This window comes from Melopsittacus undulatus, chromosome 4 (assembly GCF_012275295.1).
Source record: "Melopsittacus undulatus isolate bMelUnd1 chromosome 4, bMelUnd1.mat.Z, whole genome shotgun sequence".
In the NCBI taxonomy this organism is placed as follows: Eukaryota; Metazoa; Chordata; class Aves; order Psittaciformes; family Psittaculidae; genus Melopsittacus; species Melopsittacus undulatus.
Genome location: NC_047530.1, coordinates 47,470,196 through 47,489,290, shown reverse-complemented (window position 1 = coordinate 47,489,290; position 19,095 = coordinate 47,470,196). Strand labels below are relative to the sequence as shown.

The following is a 19,095-nucleotide window of genomic DNA, read 5'->3' as shown; positions in this document are numbered from 1 at the left end:
CAGGCTTCCAATTGTGAAATCTCTCAGCAATGTGGGACAGAGGAAAATAAACAGACAACGGGATGGGAAATGCAGACAAGATGAAATGACACCGTGTTGTAATCCTCATGGGAAATCTCTATACACTTTATCAAAATCCTGTGCTGGTGAGCAGCTAGGGAGCCAGAAGAGCTATATAAACCGAGCCACTAGAGGTCTGTAACCATTCCATGCAGTTTCCATAGTGAGCATTAGCTTTGGGAGAGGACTGTTTCTGTCCACCATCTTCTAAATGATCCCTTTAATATTCTGTCCAGAGTTGTTTGCGTAAGAAATGCACACAAATGGAGTTTTTCCAGTGCTTGTTCCTGTTCCTATGGCAGTACATCAAAGGCAATAACAGTACAGAGTTAATTAATTTAGGAGAAGGAATTCCCATTTGCAGCAGTCTTAAACCAGCAGTAGAGGGAAGGTGTCAATCGTAAGAGCAAAGGTGCCCGAAGTGGCATGGATCTGTGGGTTGTTGGGCTTTTTTTCCCCTGCTAAGTTGTTCAGAAGGGGGGTTAAACCGTAAATGTCACCTGAGCTTCAGAAACCATAGGGGTTTATATATAACCAACAATTTATAAGTGTGCATGAACCATCCAGCTGCAAGAAACCTGAGCAAAAACTAGTCCTACAGCCCTGTGAAAAACAACCTCTCTGACAGAATCGTATTTCCCATCCAGGTCAAGGTTGTAGAACACCCGTTTCAGCCCTTCTCTGGGCGCCCACCCCCACAAAGACCAGCAATGTCCTCAAAGGCAGCAAAACCTGCCAAAGGAGAAGCTGGGGAGGATCTTGCCTCCACCTGCAGCCTTCCAGCTTTCTGTACATCACAGGAGCAGAGGGGACAAAGTGATTGGGAAGAACCAAGAATTACTGACTTACACATAGCGGAGTGCAGGCAAAAATCCTTGGACAGAGCTAACAAATAAAAGAGGCAAGGCCTTTTGGGAGCCAGCAAGGGGCTGGGCACCAGAGCACCTGGGCTTTCTAGAATGCCTTAAAGACCAGAAGGAAAGAAAAGAGAGGAAGCTGTTGATTTTGCTTGAGCTAGAAATCACTATGATAGTCAGTCTAGAATGGGAGATCTTAGAGAGGCCAGTGGAGAATAAAAAAGTACACTACTTGCCCATCAAAAAATGTATCATCCTTGAGTGGGAATAGAAAAAGAGAAAAGATGACACCTGAAGAGAAATATGATGGAATTCTGCTGAATCAGAAATTAAATGAACCGATTTTTTCAGATAATGTCTTCAAAAATACATTTTTTCCTCATACAAATATTTTAAAATAATGTTTCACTCATATCAATGGCAAAGCTCCTGATGCTGTCTCCTTCAACAACTGCAGAATATTAAAGGTGAAGTTATATTAAGCATCTGTTATGCTTTTTTCCAGTATGCCCTCAGTTTCTGTTTCATACACAGCTTCCCTAGCCTGGCCTGCATTTCTTTATCAACATGGGGGAACTGACCCACATGATCCTCTGTATAATTCCTGCAGGCATGCTCCCAACAGACAGCTCTGAGACAGCAGAGCTCTGCTGAAGCTGATCATAACATGTTGGACCCTGTGGCCAGTATGTCGTTCAATGTAAAGCGCCAGATACTTCCAGGGTTGAATCTGCCTACCTGAAACTGCAGTGAAGACATTTTTGCCTTGGACAAAACAGGGACATGGGGCTCATGCCCATCTAGGGCAAGGTGTTGGTTTGTTTACCGCTCTGTAAAATAGGCATTGATTAGAAAATCAGATGAAAAAAAGGACTCACTCCGATCTGAAGGCCTTGCCTGCTGCATCTGAATCGTATTCACAGAAATCCACTGCCCAAATTGGTTTAGAAATTGCTTCCTACCTGCAGCCTCTCTCATCTTTGAACTCCAGGTGACACCATCCCAACGGCACAGAACTTTAAGGCTCTGACACATGAGAAGGGATCTTTACATTATGACATCTTAGAGCCAGTCTTGTGGGTTTTAGCTGGAATCATGCATGCGCTTCCCAGCACCGCACATGGTAAACATTCTTACCTACACAGAGACCTCTGTGTGTCCATTTATTCAGACACACCATCTGTGCCCACACTGGGGCTCACACCAGCCCACGTGTGTGTGCATGTGGTTTCTCATCATATATGTTTTCACTGAAAGAGGAAGGTGAGGAAGAATAGGCCTTTTCATTTCTAGGAAGGCCCTGAACCATCATGTTGCATATAGATCTGGAAAACGGAAGTGCTGCCAGTTGGAGAACAGTTTAGGGGCTCTGAAAAGGGTGGCCTCCTCATCCTGGCATAATCCAATGTCTCTGTTTACTGGATACTGCCCCATTAAATCACTTGCAGCATGGCAAAAGACAAGCTATGTAAGGCCTAATTGCACTCCCTTATGAAACTTGGTAGGAAAACCCTTGACACCTTCAGACTTGTGTTTTGGGTTTCGTCATGGTCACACTAGAGCCAGTCTGTCACACAAAGCCAGCACGTGAGAGATCAGCACTAAAGCCATGATCAGGTAGGACCCGTGTGCTGTAACGGAGGGAATGGGGTAAGTCTCAGCACCAAGGCGCTTCCAGAAGGAGGTGAACTGATGCCTGCTGGGGACATTGCTTTTGAGCTAAGAGATCTTTAAATCTGTTACTTAAAAAGCTTAATTTTTAGTATCTTGTAGTCAGCATATTCTTTTGGCACAGCTGCCCCCCATCATTGCACTTCTGACGTTATCTGAGTTTGTCATTACAGTTCTAGGGAGAGTCTTTGGGCTATTTGCTTCATAGCTGGAGCTTAGAGCCAAAATACTTACCGTAACCTGAGCTTTAAAGGTTCTGCATGTTATTAAGAAAGCAAGCTGCAGCCTGCCCTCTTCCCTTCTTTCTTCAGGGTGGCTAAAGTACTGAAAACACAACACATGCACGCTGCCTTATAGCTGGCTTCACAAAAATGTATCTACAGTAGTGCAATTCCTACGTTAGTAACACACTTGAAAGAATGTGTGAAGCCTAGGAAAGTATGCAAAGACTCATAGTAGCTCTGCGTTTAATGATACTTGGATACAAGGCTGGCACACCACACAAGTGGTGTGCAACTTCTGGCTTTCCAAGCCAGCCTTTAAGAAAAGTGAAGAGCATTTGCCTTCTGTGTGCCATTTGTCTTGTCAGGAATGTGCTAAAACAATTCACTCGTATACTCATACTGAGGGCTGGAGTTGGCCCAGTCCCCATGTGAGCAAGATTAAGGCATTCTGCTTTTTGTGGTCCCTGATAAGGTGGAACTGTCTGTTATGGATGGTTGGGATTTTTCTCAGGGCATCACTGGAAAGGGCAGGCTGGTATCTACACTGTAAACTTCCATACCTTAAAACATCAGGAATTCTTTTGGTTTACCTTAAATTTGAGTTTTCTGGGGAGGAAAATGATCCTGATATATCGGATTTTATTTTTAATGCATAAGTACAGTGTTCCCAGAAATATTTTTACCTGTAAGACAGCAGTTGGCACTCTTGGGTAGATCCTCAACTTAGAGTATCTTTTCATCAGTGCTTTTCCTCTACCCTTACCATCCTCCTTTGCAACCCCAGAAAAGCTCAGGGTGGTACATTCCTGATGGCTGCTATAAAACAGTCATCCAGCAGTGGCCAGCTTATCTCAGCTGCATTAATGAACACCTCTAAACCACCAGTGCAGTGCAGTAGGTGCTTGTGTGAGCAATATTCAGCCATGTGTTTGTGCTCCAGATACTGGGTTGATTGTGAAGCAGGCAAGTCTCCAAAGCTGGTATAGCATTCCTGTTACCACTTTCCCATGCCAGCTGTCTCAAGGAGGTGTTACAAGAGGTGGCAATCAGGTGCTTGAGGAGAGCTTTTGCTCCCTGTTTCCCCTCACGACGCTCTGCACGTCTCTTCAAGTGAGGAAAACATTATTAGAGTATCAGACCATCTCGGTGCTTCCTTAACCTCCCCTTTCCTTGACCAATCCTCCAGCAGCTTGCTAGGCTGATTCCCAGGTCCCAGTGCACTGGGGTTACGGCTAAGTGTACAAAATAAAAGCAGAGAAATGAGTGGCTATATTGCAAAAGTGCATTCTGTTGACTGGACATTTTGTTTCGCAAGGCTGATGAGACAATCTGAATCATACTGTTCCTCCCACACAGAAATCCCCTTTTGCTATAGTTATGCTTTGCATACCTAATAGCTTAGTAATCAGCACAAAGCAACTTCTCTGCAAAGCTGGGGAAAACCGTATGTCCCAAGTGGCAGAAAGTGGCCAAATGCCACCCTTTTCAGCTCTGGCCCTATACTGACATCTCAGATACTGACACTGGATAATCATTATGAGAAGTGCCAATGGAAAATTATTGGATACAGAAAGTGCAGTTACCTCCCCCTTAGACAGCCAAGAATAACTGGAACATCCTGATAATATTTTGGTTACTCCACAGGCTTTCACAAGAACCTTGCTGTGAGGGTGGCAGGGACAGAGCAAAAGCAGAAGAGGTTGTGGGAACATTTAAACCCACCTGCTGCTCTCACAGGCTGGTTTGATCAGAAGGGCTGGAGAGGGAATCACCTTCATCTCTACTGTGGCTCATGCCTCATGTTCACATCTATCTTAGAAGGGGAGTGAGGGCTTTCTGAAGCAGCCCAGGCACTGGCAGGCTCACTGTCCTCATGCACTGCAGGGGTTCAAGGCATACAAAGCAAGCACAGTTTTGTTTACCACCTGATGGAGCCTTTCCAGTGTCCACCCACCATGGTCACACGTGAAACCCAGCCATGGGTCACCACTTTGCAAACAGGTGGATGGGAGTGGGACAGCAGGAGCTGAGGAGGAGGAGGTGGTATCTGATAGACAGGTGGCCAGGGGTTGCCAGCCAGTTTATCCGGCAGCTCCTAGCATGTGTTGCAGTGTGCAGCAGAAGTTTTGGATGCTGATCAGCAGTGCAATACTGGAAAAAGAAGAAAATTTCAGCAGCATGTGGGAGAAATTCAGGCTGTGAGGAGGTGGGAAGAGCTGTCTCGGGAAGATCTTATGTGTGCAAGTTACTACAGTGGGAACCTGCCACCCTTTCTCTTGAGTGTCTGGGAATATAGGGGCTGCAAGTCCTGTGGTTGAAGCTTACAGGTTTAAGTAACTGAATTCAGTGCATTTTCATAGGGTGAGTGTAGTCCAGCAACTTCCAGGGTAGTTTACCAGTGCTCAAAACACTCCTGCAGAACAGGAGTATTTCCAACAGCTTCCTGAAGGCAGGTAAAGAAGTGAAGCTGATGTGACCATGCTGGGGCTGTGTGGGGACTGGTGGGAAGGGTGGCTGGGGGGGGCACACCAGATAGGTCTGTTGGGGCTCTACAAATCTGCCTTGCCTTGCCCTGGTACTGGTTCTGTTGCACCATCACCACATCAGCCCACTCCTCCTGAGCTCCCAGCCAGGCCGGGCACCCACCAGCCCCGCTGCTTTCCCATCCTCATCCCACCATGAGAATACACATGCAGCACCCACCTCCCTGGTGCCCACCATTCCCAACAGCAGCCACATCCTTTATTTTGGAGCCCTGCACTAATCCCCTCTGCCCTCACACCCCTCAGTTTACAGAATCACGGCAGCTTTCAGCTTGCCATAGAGGAGTGGCCGCCGGGTGACCCTGCCTTAGTGTAAATATTTTGCTTTTGCTGGAAGGAAACGTGACATACATTTGGGGTGGAAGTTATGCAGAGGCTGCAGCCTTGGAGACAAAACACTGGGAAGCCATGGTGGTCTCAAGGTACAGTGCTGTCAAACACGTTGGACTTACCTCCCACTGTGCTCCAGTAGGTCTTCAAACTGGTTTGCCTCTCAGTGACAGAGGAAGTGCAGCTGGGGGTCAGTGCCCCAGCAGTGAGGAGCAAGGGTGCCCACACTTCCCAGGCACAGTGTGGCTCACGCGCCCTGGCACCCTCCTCATGGGTGGCTGAGCACTAGCTCAACAGCAGGTCTTAGTGGAGAGAGATGAGCACAGGCACTTTCCAAACTCCCATGTGATTCTGGAGCAAACGTGCATCAGAAAAAACCACTGCACAGTTATGTCTGTTTCTGAAGCCACATGTCTGTGTTAGCAGCTATGGGCAAGGCAGGCACTGCTGAGCTCCTGCTAACGGGCCTCACCTTCCACCAGGACCAGGCCAGCTCAAAGCCTGGATGGGTTTTAAAAGCTGGCCTCCAGCTGAAGGGTGTTTGCTGATGATGACACTTGGAATCACCTGCCTCAGTCTGCTTGTCTGTAGTGTGTGCTTAAAAAGGAATAGTGACACAACACTTAAGGCATGCTATGCAAAGTAGATAGCGTTGCATTTTATATCTGATAAATATTAATTAATGGTATTTCAAAGTACAAAAGGTGCTGGGATTTCATGCTCTTGCTGGAGAGAAATAGAATCTCCCAGATTTAACCATTATTTTGCTGAATTATGGATTTGACTTGGCAAGACTGGTTACCCTGGAGTGGTGTCTGCTCATTTGGCATTCCTCCCTCATGCACTGAGGTGCTGCAGCAGAGCCCAGCAACTTCCCCAGGGCTCAAAGAGCCAGATTATCCAGAACAGGCAAGCTGCACCAAGTAGAAGGTTTGCTTAAGGTAACTATCCAGAAATGAAAGCACTAACTGGTTGAGGTTTTAGGCCATGCCTAGGCCCCGTCCTGATAAACTGCTGTGAGCTTAATTATCAACCTTTGTTTCTCCAGACAGTCAAATTTGTTATGGAGAAGATGCATGTGTGTTGGATTCACTTGTGAAAGGCTCGTCAGTAGACAATTTAAAATCAAATTACAGTGACACAATCTGCCATTAAGCCAAAACCAGAAGGTTCTCTTTCACAGGACAATGCTCCCCATGCACTGAAATAAAAGCTGAACTGACTGTGCAGTGATGCTCAGCCAGTCCACAGAACTGTAGGGAGGCAAACTGACTTTTTAGGAAGATCCCCAGTGAATGTTAAACAAGCCCTGATGTTCTTAATGCCGCTGCCCGGAATCGCTGCTTTGCTCCCTGGTACGTGTGGAGACATTTAAACAGCTCTTGCAGCAGCCGCTGACACCATCATAGTGAATCCTGCCTGGAAGACCATAGAAATGACTCACGCGGAGGGTAATTAACCCGTTACTCGGAGCATGCTGCCAGGGCGCAGGCAAACGCAGCAGAAAAGGCAGGCAATGAAGTAAAAATCCACCAAATTGGAAATTTTCACTGGGGAAAGATGTCTCTGTTTAAAAATAGAAACATACACCTGCATATACGCATACAAACGTATACACACATGTGTACATGCACACCCTCTGTGGGCAGAGGAAGAAACAGTAAGCTGTTGCAATCAAAGCATGTGTCACACAGTCCTAAACGGGACGTTCTGTTCACAGAGGAACATAATGTAGGAAAAGAGATTAGGTAGGAGACTTCAGAAAACCCCGACGCCCTGAGCACACCATGGTGCTCCAGTGCCTGTAATCCCTCCCTGCTAGTACTGGTGTCTACATCTGATTCAGAGAAGGGAGGAATGGCTCTTGATGAGAGCTGTCCTGCTGCGTCCATCCAAGGTCTTCACCATACACAACCTTCTGGGCTGCCCACACAGAGCACTAATTCCCTACCTTTTGCTTTGTTCAAACTTGTGTAACCACATTTTGCTAAATAGAGCACTTCTCGTTTCCTACAGCCTATAGACCTATTTTTACTGCTGACCTCCCAGCCTGCCGCAGCTGTTTCAGGATGTTGTGTTCTCTCAGCTAGCAGGACTATGGGCTACTCACTGTTTCTAGCTGATATGCAGAGCTGCACTGTCATGCTGAGCAGTGAGGCTGTGGAAAGCATATCTGCGGGCAGTCATGGGGGCCCCACACCTTAGTATGGGGCAGGCTGCTCTGAGGTGTATATACTCAGACTTGTAAGTGGAAGTCTTGCTGAAGCTCTTGCTTCAGAACTGAAGCTGAGCTCCTAATTCTTTGAAATCACTACCAGCAGCAGGTTGCCCACTGCCAGTGCCCTGCGAGGCACCTCCATGCTGGTCTGAAGCACCTGGCACAGGAAAGTTATGGAGAGAGATTCTGTCCATGGCAGCCTTTGGCTGAGAGATGGCCAGTGCTGGGCCAGCAAGTTGTGTGAGCTCACTGCTGCCAGGGATATGAAGTGCTGGGAAAGGGCAAAGGAGCTCCCAGCCATTACAGACAGGCTCAGCTCCCTGCCCTGACGATGACAGACCTGTCTCCCACCACAGACTCTGTTTAACAACAGATTAACCAAATTCTTTAGAGCTTTTCTTGTGCTGAAAGGACATTGCCCAAAGCAGCTGAAAGGGCAGCCCACGCATCCAATACTAGCAGCTCTTTTTGATCTGCTTTTCCTTTGACGTTGTCTGGGGTGCCCTCCCCCCTTCAATGTAAATTCACTCCTTTTTAATGCAGTTGGTTTGGATTTGAGAGGAGGGTAAAGTGCCAGCCACCTAAAAGGCCATCCTGAAGAGTTGCCATCTAAAAGACCAGCCGGTGGAGGGGTGATTTTAACTGACAAAAGGAGGTGTTGAGAATAGTTTGATTATTTGGGGATGGTGTTAGTGTTGGCACAAACCAAGAGCTCTGGAAGCAGCAGAAACAGCTAATTTGGCCGAGTACCAAAACTGTTGCCAGCTCCAGATAAACTTTGCTGCTCTTCTTGCAGATTTCATCCAGACTTGTCCCAGTCAGCACCAGGAACTGCCGCCGGGCGCACCTCAGAAGTAAAAACACTCCCGGAGAGACTTGTGATGTGTTTGCTTCTAAGAAGGACGTATCTCACACCCCGAGTCCAGCTTTGCTGTGCCAGTTCCAAAACTTGGCTTGGGGTTTACACTGTCTTAAAGGAGAGCTGGGGCAGCAGTTGGAAGCCTCTCCCTTGTTCACAAGTGTTCATGTCTGGGGTTTGGGCTCTGAAAACTACAGATGGGGGGTGTGTGCTTGTGCGTGTGTGAATTGCAGCTCTGGATGCAGCTTTCAGTGGTCAGAGCCATCGCTATGTAAATACCTATGATGAAACACATGCTCGACTTTCTAAGCACAAAGCTCTCCTGTACCAAGATCTGCATTTCAAGAAGTAGTGAAGGGGAGATACATATGGCATGTGTTTCTGAGGTAGAAAACATGAAAAGTTAGGAACAGTGAGGAAGTATGGCACATTTACTGAGAGGATAGCTGGGAAAACTCTCTGCTTTCAATCTCTGTCTGTCAGCAGAAGAGATGCTTGAAGATTGCACCCATCATTTTCTTTTGCAGAATAATAAGTGAATAGGTTTTAGTCTGTTGCCTGCAGGGAAATGGTTTTGTAATGGAAGGAGCACCCTGCACTAAATCAACAAACAAGAGAATGGCTGTGTTTGTTTTTCCATGCACGGGAGGTGAAGGTGCAATCACACTGGGGTTTCTTTCACATCCTCTCCACTTGACACGGGGCAGGGGACAGGCACAGACACACACAGAGCTGCACATCTCCGTGGAGGGAGCCTGTAACTGGACAACAAAAGCTTCGGTCTCTGCCTGTTCCCCACCGGCACCGTGCCCCCCTGTCACTGCAGTGGGAGACACAGGACCCCTGGCACGCCTGGTGCTCCCCCTCACGCTGTGCTTTCAGGAATGCTTTAAGCCAGCACTTGCCACCACAGGGAGCTGCTGTGTTGTCTCATTGCCTGGGTACTTGCTTCTACCCCTCAGCTCTTGTGCAATCACACCGGAGTGCATTGCTGAAGGCAGCTGGACTGCAACCAACCGACGATTACAAAAAAGGAAGCTTCTTTTTAAGCCCAGCTCTGTTCCCTGCTCCAGTTCACTCTCTTGCACTGGGAGTGATCCTCATGTGCTTCTTTTGGCAGAGATGCCGGCTTACTCGGACAAAGTGTTCATGGCCCTCAGGCCTGGGGCAAGGGATGGCCTGGAGGCAGGGAGAGGGCCTACGGCGTGACCCTAGGACATCCCTGCCTCTCTGTGTGGGGGCCAGGAGGGGAGAGCAGCAAGCACAGCTGAATTAATCAATCAGGAACACTGATGCTGGTGGAGGTATCTAGTTTACATGCATTTATATACTCACAGAAATGAATATATTAAAAAAAGTGTGTACTTTTGCTTATTGGTTGCAAATACAGACCTACCAGTAAAATGTTTGTCTATGCTACATATGCTTTGGGGTGTGTCTCAAGGAGTGTGCTCAGCACAGGCACAGACTTGGCGCTGATTTGGAAAAGAAGAGTTATCTAGCCAGACAGACATAGCTTTTCCTCACTTCAGTTGCATTCCAGAGACAGTTGATTATTTGGAAGTATCTTGTGTGCTTAGTGCTCATGGAGCATTTGCAAAAGCAAGGGCAGGAAAGAGTTTATGTTTTAATCCTGTCTTATATATAAATATTCCACTTATCTACATACTCCTAGCATTTGAACCATTAGGTCAAAACCAAACCTGTGGCAGGAATGAATACTTTAAGAGGGCATACGCTACAGACAGGTATCCCTCTCCAAGGTGAGGACAGCTGATGCACAGGTGAACACCCATATGGGCTTATGTTTTTCATATATATCTTCTCTTGGCCCTCTTTGCTCCTAGGAGCTAAAGAGGGAGGTATTTATGTGTGCATCTGTGTGTGTTCATGTATGTGTCAGGACAGGTACTCCTGTGCCTATACAAGTACTTGTAGACACATGCAGATGTATATGTGCCCATACAGACCCACGTTGCTAGTCACGTTTACATCTATCTATATACATGCCTATCCTGCCATGCAATCAACATACACACAAGTTTGCTGCAACAAGCCAATTGTGTTTTTTTTTCCTCTCCTGAATTGCCAAATGCTGGAAGCCGCAGGCTAGCTATTGTGGTTACCCTGATTCCCAGGTTTCTTCTCCAGTTGGCGCGTAAGTGGTGCTGCAAGTTTCCTAACAACTGGGATGGAGTTTTGTGTAAATCACCTTCTAGGCATTAGACTTTTCCCAGCAAAGGAGGGGGGCGGGTGTTTAGAGGAGGGAGAGTTGCTCTCTTTGATGTGGGGATTAGTTCACATGTCAGTGTTATCCCCCCCCTTTTTTTTTAATATGCTGTGATTTATAGAAGGGTGGCTATGAGAGATAGCCAAGGGGGCACCCACGTGGGGCTTACTGACAGACACCACCTCCCACAGGATACCTAAGCAGCTGGCATCAACAGAAAGGCTCCAATTGAGGAAGGAAAAAAGGAAAGCATCACAAAAAACTCCCTGTTTTGCCTAACAAATGCTTTCTAAAAATTAGGATGTGCTTTAATGCTTATGGAGCAGGAGCTGATTTTCCCAGAAGCAGAGGGGGAGTCCTTTTGCACATCCATAATAAAGAAATTATAAATGCCTTTTTCCTGTAAAAAGGTGTTTGGTCTGTATTTTCCCCTTAGAGCACATATCACTAGTGAGAACAAGTGTAGCTACAAAAATGATTATGCTTGCTTGAAACATACTTAGCAATGCAACTGCTCCAGTCAGAGTTTGCATGCTCTCCTGCATGAAACTTTTATCAGTGCTTTAGAAAAACTTCACTTTTTGGTCAAAAGTTACGTGATTGTTCTGCAATCCAATCTTATGTCTGTTAGTGTTGGAGGAAACGTTCCTGATGCTTTTCATGGGAACTGGATAAGGCTCTGACTTATTAGGCTAGAAGCCATATTCAGAATAGCTTTGCTTAGCATATCTGAATTGTTTAGGCTTATTGCTTTGTGGAGTGGACGGCTGAGGGGCTGGCAAAGAAGACAGTGATGGATACAGTAAGAAAGATCTAACTAGCTTTTACTCTAAAACCATCTGTTTATCTGTTTTGGCCCTGGTCAGTTCCTCATATCTGCATTTGTCCAGTTCTCTCTGAATGCAGCTTTGAGACATTCTAGTAAAGCAAACCTGCTCTTTTTTTGTAAAAAACCCAGTTTAATTTCCAGTGAGATCAGCTCTTTGAGCTGATTTCTTCAGTGGCTGCACTGGTGTTGAAGGCAGTGGGGTGACAAGACTGTGGCAGCCAACTTCAGAGTGACCTGCTGTAAAACTCAGCACCTTAATATGCACTTTTATGATGTTGCTAGCACAGAGGCAGCATGGGGTCTTCCTTGGGTGTTTTCCCTAATTCTTCTCCCATCCAGATACCCAAACTCCCACATTCACCTTCGCTGCCACGGCACCTTACCTTGAGGGACATACAAAAGCCCAACCACTTCTTCGCTGCTACGTTTCCAGTGGCCTCCCGCAATTCCCCCGCTATTCTGCTACACATAAAGGGGTTATTGTGTCACCCCCAGGAACCCATGACTGCCACTGACAACCGAAGCGTGACGCACGACGGGACGCGCCCCACACAAGTAGGCTTTGTGCGCGGGGCAGTGCAGTGAAGTGGCCATATTCAAGTGTGGCCTCGCAGTGTGACTTCTCCCACCCCAGCCGGGGCTGCTCCATGTGCTCTGACCCAAATGCTAATCGCCCTTCTTAAACCCACCAGGAGAGCACAGACAAAAGCTCCTCTGGCATCTCCTCAAGCCGTGTGGCGCCCTGGCCCAGGGCTCCTCCGAAGGTACTTGTCGGCAGCACGCTAGCACAGCTGGGCATGGCTCTGCAGAGCAGGGCAGAGAGGAGCGTGGGTTTGGCTCTTACGTGCCTGCATAGCACTGCCTTGACTTGCTGCTTCTCTTTTGTGCCACTGTGACATGACTGCAAATACAATACTTCTCAGAAACATGCACAACATAATGTGTTAGGTGCACATGCATCCTCTCCCCTCTGACAGGTAACAGCAGAGCAATTCAGAATGTTATTTCCTTTCACCCCAGCTAGATGCAGGGCTGGGGATGGTGAGGTGTGTGTGCAGAGAGAGAAGGATGACTTAGTGGACTGGAAATGATAACCCTTTCCAGAGCTTGAGAAACATGCCACATATGTTTCTGGCAAGGAAGGGTATTTCAGATACATGGCACATGCTGCACTACTTACTCTTCTTCACAGATGGCTGACCAGGGTCAAAAATCAAAACCATTTTCTGCTTGTTTGTTCAAATGGTCAAAATATTTGAGTGAATGTCAAGCAGAATCCTGAAGACAGTACTTCATAGAAGGAAAGCCAATTCTGTGATCATCGGTCTCCCCCATTTCACTGCGCTTCAGAAATGGAAAATCCTTCTTGCATGTCTCCTGGCTGTCATGTGGCAGGGTGGGCAATGCCAGCTGATCACAGGCACAGACATCACTAACTTGTACTTCCTTCTACAAGCATGTTACAGTTTGTGTACTTAGACCCACCTCCATTCTCATAGGTAGTCTGAATCCCTCCTGAAGGGTTAAATCAGATTTTCCTTTAAGTAAACAGGCAGTACTGGCTGATTAAACCCCAGTATTTACACATGTGTTTTGTTAATGCTTTTCAGTGAGAAAAGTCATTGCTGTATTATTCAGGTATGCTCTCGTCTGGGAGAAGCAGGATTTCTCAAGTCTCCTGTTTGGAATGAGCTGGAAATACCCTATTTAAGCAAAGTACATTAAATGCCATATATACTTAAGAATTAGAAATGCCACTTTTCAGTAGTTACAGTTGAGTGTAGAGACTGACACTAGAACTCAGATTTTAAGATTTTGGAGGCTTACAAGTAAGAATTAAACGATGCAATAAAATACAAAGCAACAATTAGGCAGCCAGTCAGGCAGAACAGGCTTACACTTCTGAATGCTTGAGAAGAGAGAATTTGAAAAAGACTGCCAATTTTATTTAATTTTCAAAGTTATGTTGGTAATGATGGCACTGAAACCAGCACGGTATAAATGAACTTTCACTTAAACCCACAAAGATGCCTGTATAAGTTGGAGTTCATAACTGGCCTGCCCCCTCCCCTCCAAAAAAAAAAAGAACCAAAACTGAAACCAAATGCTCAGTTTGATTATCCAACTGTTTGGCTCAAAGGTGCAATTGGCACATCTTTCTGTGGGCCATGTGAAACCCAGATGAGCACTGGGCCCTGACAGCAGACACAACTCCCAGGCTCTCCAAAGCTGCAATTCATGACTCACACACTGTCACACACATGAAATCCTGTGTGGTGTCATCAGGTCAAGAACAAGAACTTTCTGCAGGAGATACCTACACTCCCTCATGTTGCAGTGATAGGCAAGGAAACGACTGTCACTGGCTATTAGAAACAGCTTTTGAACATTTCTGCTTTTCATCTGTATTTAATAAAAAATCACTTTCATTTGAGATTCTCCAAAAGCATGTGTTTTCCCTGATGTCTCACAGGTAGGAAGGATAATATCTTGTCACTTTCATTATTTGTGTGACGTATTAAATATCTGCACTGTCATTTAGAGTCTGGTGATAGAAGGCTCTAGGGAAAATACCTGTTTTCTTTCTGATTCCCTAGTAACAAACATATTGGCAATGTCCAGTGAAGGTTAAAATTATAATGGATTATAGCTGTGTGCCCTGAATATAGGCTTTAAGAGGTGAATTCCATACCCTGCTGAAGCAAGTAACCTTTAGTACGGTTGCTGGGCCAGAGAAACTGGGGCAATAGCAACACGCATTTGGTTGGAAAGCAGCAGTTCTTTTTTTTTCTTCAGGTCTAAATGGCAGCTTTGTCAGACCTTCACCTGGCTCCACTGCTTGTATTTACAGCTTAGGAGAAAGCTCAAATACTCTGGAAATGCTGCAGCTAAATAGCCACCTTTTTAGCACCCTGCCCAGTGCAAAGCTTTCCTGACACCTGATTAGGAAAACACTGCAGGGGATTCACGGGAAGAGGGGCTGGGGTCAAGAGAAAGCATTAAACCTTTGTATGTAACTTTTCATGTGACCAAGCTGGGGGTCCAGGGACCACGGGTTCCATTGGCAGGCAGTGGCTTGTGGAGACCTGGGAATTATTATATGGGATTGGGAGAGAATGCCAGCAATGCATACAGGGTTTGGGGGGAGGATGAAAGGCAAATGCCACTCAATGAATGAATTCAGAAATACTCATGCAATTTGTGAATGACTCCCTTTGCTGAACCTTCTCAAGAGTTCCTGCAGTCACCAGTGAAAGCCTTGTGATAGAGTCCCAAAGGTCGGTGCCGATTCCTTGGCTCTGCCAGCCCACCCCAGCTCCCACCGCCGCACGGCACAGGCCCCACGGTGTTCCAGGTGAAAGATGCTACCAGCAGCAAAGAGGAGCACTGTTCTGGCATGCTGTGCACGCAGCTCCTTGCCAAGGCACCAGTGAGCCTCCTAACTGCAGCTACCCCTGGGAGGAGACTGAGGTGTAGCTCTTCTGAATGCGGCAGCTCTCACTGGTGGTGGCAATGCCGTGGGGCCATACGCACCCATGGCTGAATGCAAGGGGGGAAAATTAAGGGATGGCTGATTTGGCAATCTGGACTAAGCAGTGCCAGAACAGACCACCTCAATTGCTGTCACAGTGGTGGGGGGGCTCACTTGCCTGGTGGCTGCCCTCTAAGGTGCCTGCTGCCATCAGAGGGGGGTGCGTGGGCACGTGCTTCAAAAGCACATGCAGGAGAGAAACTTGCTGGCTGCCCACGGCAAGTAATTTTGGAAAGACGGGAGCATTCACCAGCTAGAAATGGTGTCCCTGCAGCTCCTCACTTGGCACGGTAGAACCATCTTTTATTATCCTTCGGGGCTATGGCTGCAAACAAAAAATGCTTTCATTTCACTTTGGCGGCAGCTCAGGTTGTGTGTGCTCTGGCTGCTTCCTTAATTACAGTGGTTGTTGACAACTTCTTCTGATAGAGACCCTCTCTTTGAGCAGCCTTCTCACTCCCCCACTTTTTTTTGCAGTCTGAACACATAACAAACCAGGACAGCTTTCTGTAGAAATAAGCTCACTGTAATGCAGTGATTCCCGCACCACAGTTATGCTGTGTTCCTCTCTTCTGTCCTCTCAGTTTGTGCTGCTGCTGTTTATTTCCTCTTTCTGGCTGTAAGGCGTTTTATTTATTAGTGCTGGATTTCCTGTTGCCTGCAGCTGCCTGTACTTTACCAGCTCACTTTGCCATTGGAGTCAGCCCGTAGGTTTGTTACTCCAGTGACTCGAGGCGCTCTCAGCAAGTTTGGTTGGTGGTTCTATTAACACTTGACAGAGAGGGGAACTTGCACGGCAGCCTAGGCATACAAAAACCCTAAACAAACCAAAAGCTGATATGGGCAGCGTTCACAGGCATAGGAGGGGTCCTTTTTTTATGACTTACTGATGAAGAGATTATGCTTGTTTGTATGGCAGGAACACCTCTGGTTTTGTTTGCAAGCACTGCATCACAAGAGGAAGTCAGCTCTTCGAACTGCACATGATCTGCAGGTCTGACAGACAGGGGCTTAAAGGTTTGCAATTATTTATATTTCAGACTGTGGGCCACACCGTGGTAGAAACATCGTGCGGACTTTCCACACATGAAGTTCATGAATGACTTCCCTAACCTTTTGTGGACGTTCAGCATCCTCGTAGTAAACACAAAGATTGCTTACATGGAAAGTGAGATCATGAAGGTGAAAAAATGTTTTGCTGCTTTGAACATGATTTCTTTGCTGGAAGGAGGGAGCAGGCACAAACTCTTAATGCTCTGTGTATTTTACTGGCAAAGCCAGTTGGAAAAGCTCAGTCATCTGCACTGGGGAGAGAAGTGCTTCATCTAATTCTCTGTTGTCCAATACCAAATTGGTACTATTTTAAGTGGCAAAGAATGAGGTTAAAGCAGCACCTAATGGTAATATTCTCTCTCTTGTGTTTTATCTGTGATGGGCTGCCCTAATTATACCATCTTTTCTTTCTGTTAGGTGGGGATTTGGGGCCTCAAAACTGAGTAATGAGAGTTAAGGGTGAAGTGAATCTCAAGGCATGAAAGCAGCTGTGGCATGTTTTACTGTGATGCATCCGTAGTCCTGTCAGGATGTGATCCTTTCAGATGCTGTTCGTGGTGGGCATTTGCTGGTGGAGAAGCACTGCAGGTGCAGCACCATTAGACACTTTTTCCTTTGTGTCAGAAGTTCGAGAGCTGCCCAGGAACGTTAAATAGGGAACAGTTTTCTGACATCTTCCAGGTAAGATGGAAATGGGAGATCCTGAGCGTTTGAATGCTGAAAGATCCCAGTGTGTTACCTGCAAGTCAGTGTTTTAACACCAACATTCTGGCCAATTTCCAGCTCTGCTAATTACATCCTGCCTATGTGAAAATTCCCCTGCGTTTGTACACCACTTTCTTCCCTGCTTGTTCTCAGCAGCTGCATGGAGTTGCCAGGTGCGGCGAAGCGCTTGCCATGTTCCACCTCAGGCCTGGCTGCCTTTCAGCAGGGAATGAAATGAGCACTGTGCACAGCATTTGAAGTGAGTCTGGATCCTCTGCAGGGAAGGGTGCTATAGAAGAAGAACACACAAGGACCAGAGCTGGGGTCTTGTCATAGAAGGTAATGGCACAAAGAGGCCAAAGGCACCAATGTTGGGATACACCACAGGGGCATAGGAGAGACAAGACAGGGCTGCTGCACTATGATCTGATTTTTCTCTCAGCATCTCTCCCCTACAAGGGCTGGAATTGCTGGTATACACTGATCTGGTTTTGGCTGACTGACCTCAGGTCTGTTTGCACAGTGGGAGAAGCTCTCAGTCCCGCTTACGCCAGCCACTGCCAATACATTTCCAGCTTTTGCACATCTCGTTCTCAATTGCTGTGGACAAGGTAAGCTAAGGGAAAAGAAATAATTCAAAACCTTTAAATCTATAGATCAGTTTCCTTCTCTTCCACTTCATGACTCATGTGCACACTGGTTTTTGCACAGCCCTGTTGGGAACAACTCTTTTCAACTGACCATTAATCCCCCTAGAAAAAAACTGACTCATACCACTGGAGAGAAACTGGCTGATGGATTATCCCTCCCTTCTGAAGAGGTGAAAGAGATGGCTGCAGCAGTAGTTATAGGACTCTGATAAAAAGCAGCAGTAAGAAATGCAGGTTACGTACAAAAGGATAATGAAATCACATATATTCACTACAGGAGTGACTTACTGGCTCACCTGTCCAATTTCTTGTTGGCCAAGCTCTCTCTTTGATTATGGCATTTTTACCACAGTCCTGCCTGAATATTATATGGAAGCACATTCTGCCTGAATGTTATACGGAAGCATATTCTGCTTGAATATTATATGGAAGCACGTACAAAAATGTTTGAGGTTGCTCCTGATAGTACACTAACTTCACTGGCAGCAGTGGAGGTAGAACATGCCCAAAGGCAGACAGAGCTGTGACTTGCTTCTTCCCCATTCCCCTCACATCCCTCTCTGATCTTTTCAACATCTTAATCCCACGGGACAGCAGCTGTGAGTAGTCTCTCTGTTCCTAGGGGAAAAAACAAGGTTATCTCAAGGTGTGATGCCAGCATGTTTTCACTATATCCCAGAAGGGGAAGTACAGCAAGCCCTGAAGAGGGACAGAATGTGTGTTTGTGGTGTAAGGTCGAAAGCTTGGACGCAAAGACCCGGGCCCTTTTGCCACACTTTCTGTGTGACTTCAGGCAAGGCACAACCTTCCTAGTTTATTAGCCCTGTCTTTAAACTGTAATTAGTACTTGCTTCACAGGGTTGAGAAGAAGGGGATTAAGCTTTAATTCATTAATGTTTATAAAACATTTTAAAACTTGGATGGAAATTTCCCAGGTATGCAGAGAGCATTAAAAAGCTTATCTCCCTCTCCATCTGCAAATGGTCCTCCAATGTGAGAGAAATGAGTGAAAACAGTGCTTGCATTTTGGTATTTATGATATTAAAAAAACCCCTACCCTCCAGCTTCTCCTCTCTATCCTTGCATGTTTTTTAAAAAAGGGAGAGGCAGCAATGAGAAATTTTAGTCTAAACAGCGTGCAGTTGCTCCCTGGAGACTCAAATGCATCTCCGTGGAATTTTCCCTGCCTTTAGCCTTTTGTGCTTCTTAAAGTTCCTGGAACCAGGCATGTGACTCTAAGAGCAAGAAACACTTCTGTGTCTGAGTGCTCTACCAAATATTTACAAGATATCCACATAAAATAGCTACAAGCAAGTTCAGCAGGGTTTGACTGA

General features: G+C 46.4%; 1 protein-coding gene across 3 annotated transcripts in view; it reads right to left on the bottom strand.

The window, feature by feature from the left end:
* The window catches only part of RAD51B (RAD51 paralog B), a 466,503-nt gene that overhangs the window by 22,347 nt on the left and 425,061 nt on the right, over nt 1–19,095 (bottom strand). The gene's annotated exons all lie outside the window — the stretch shown is intronic.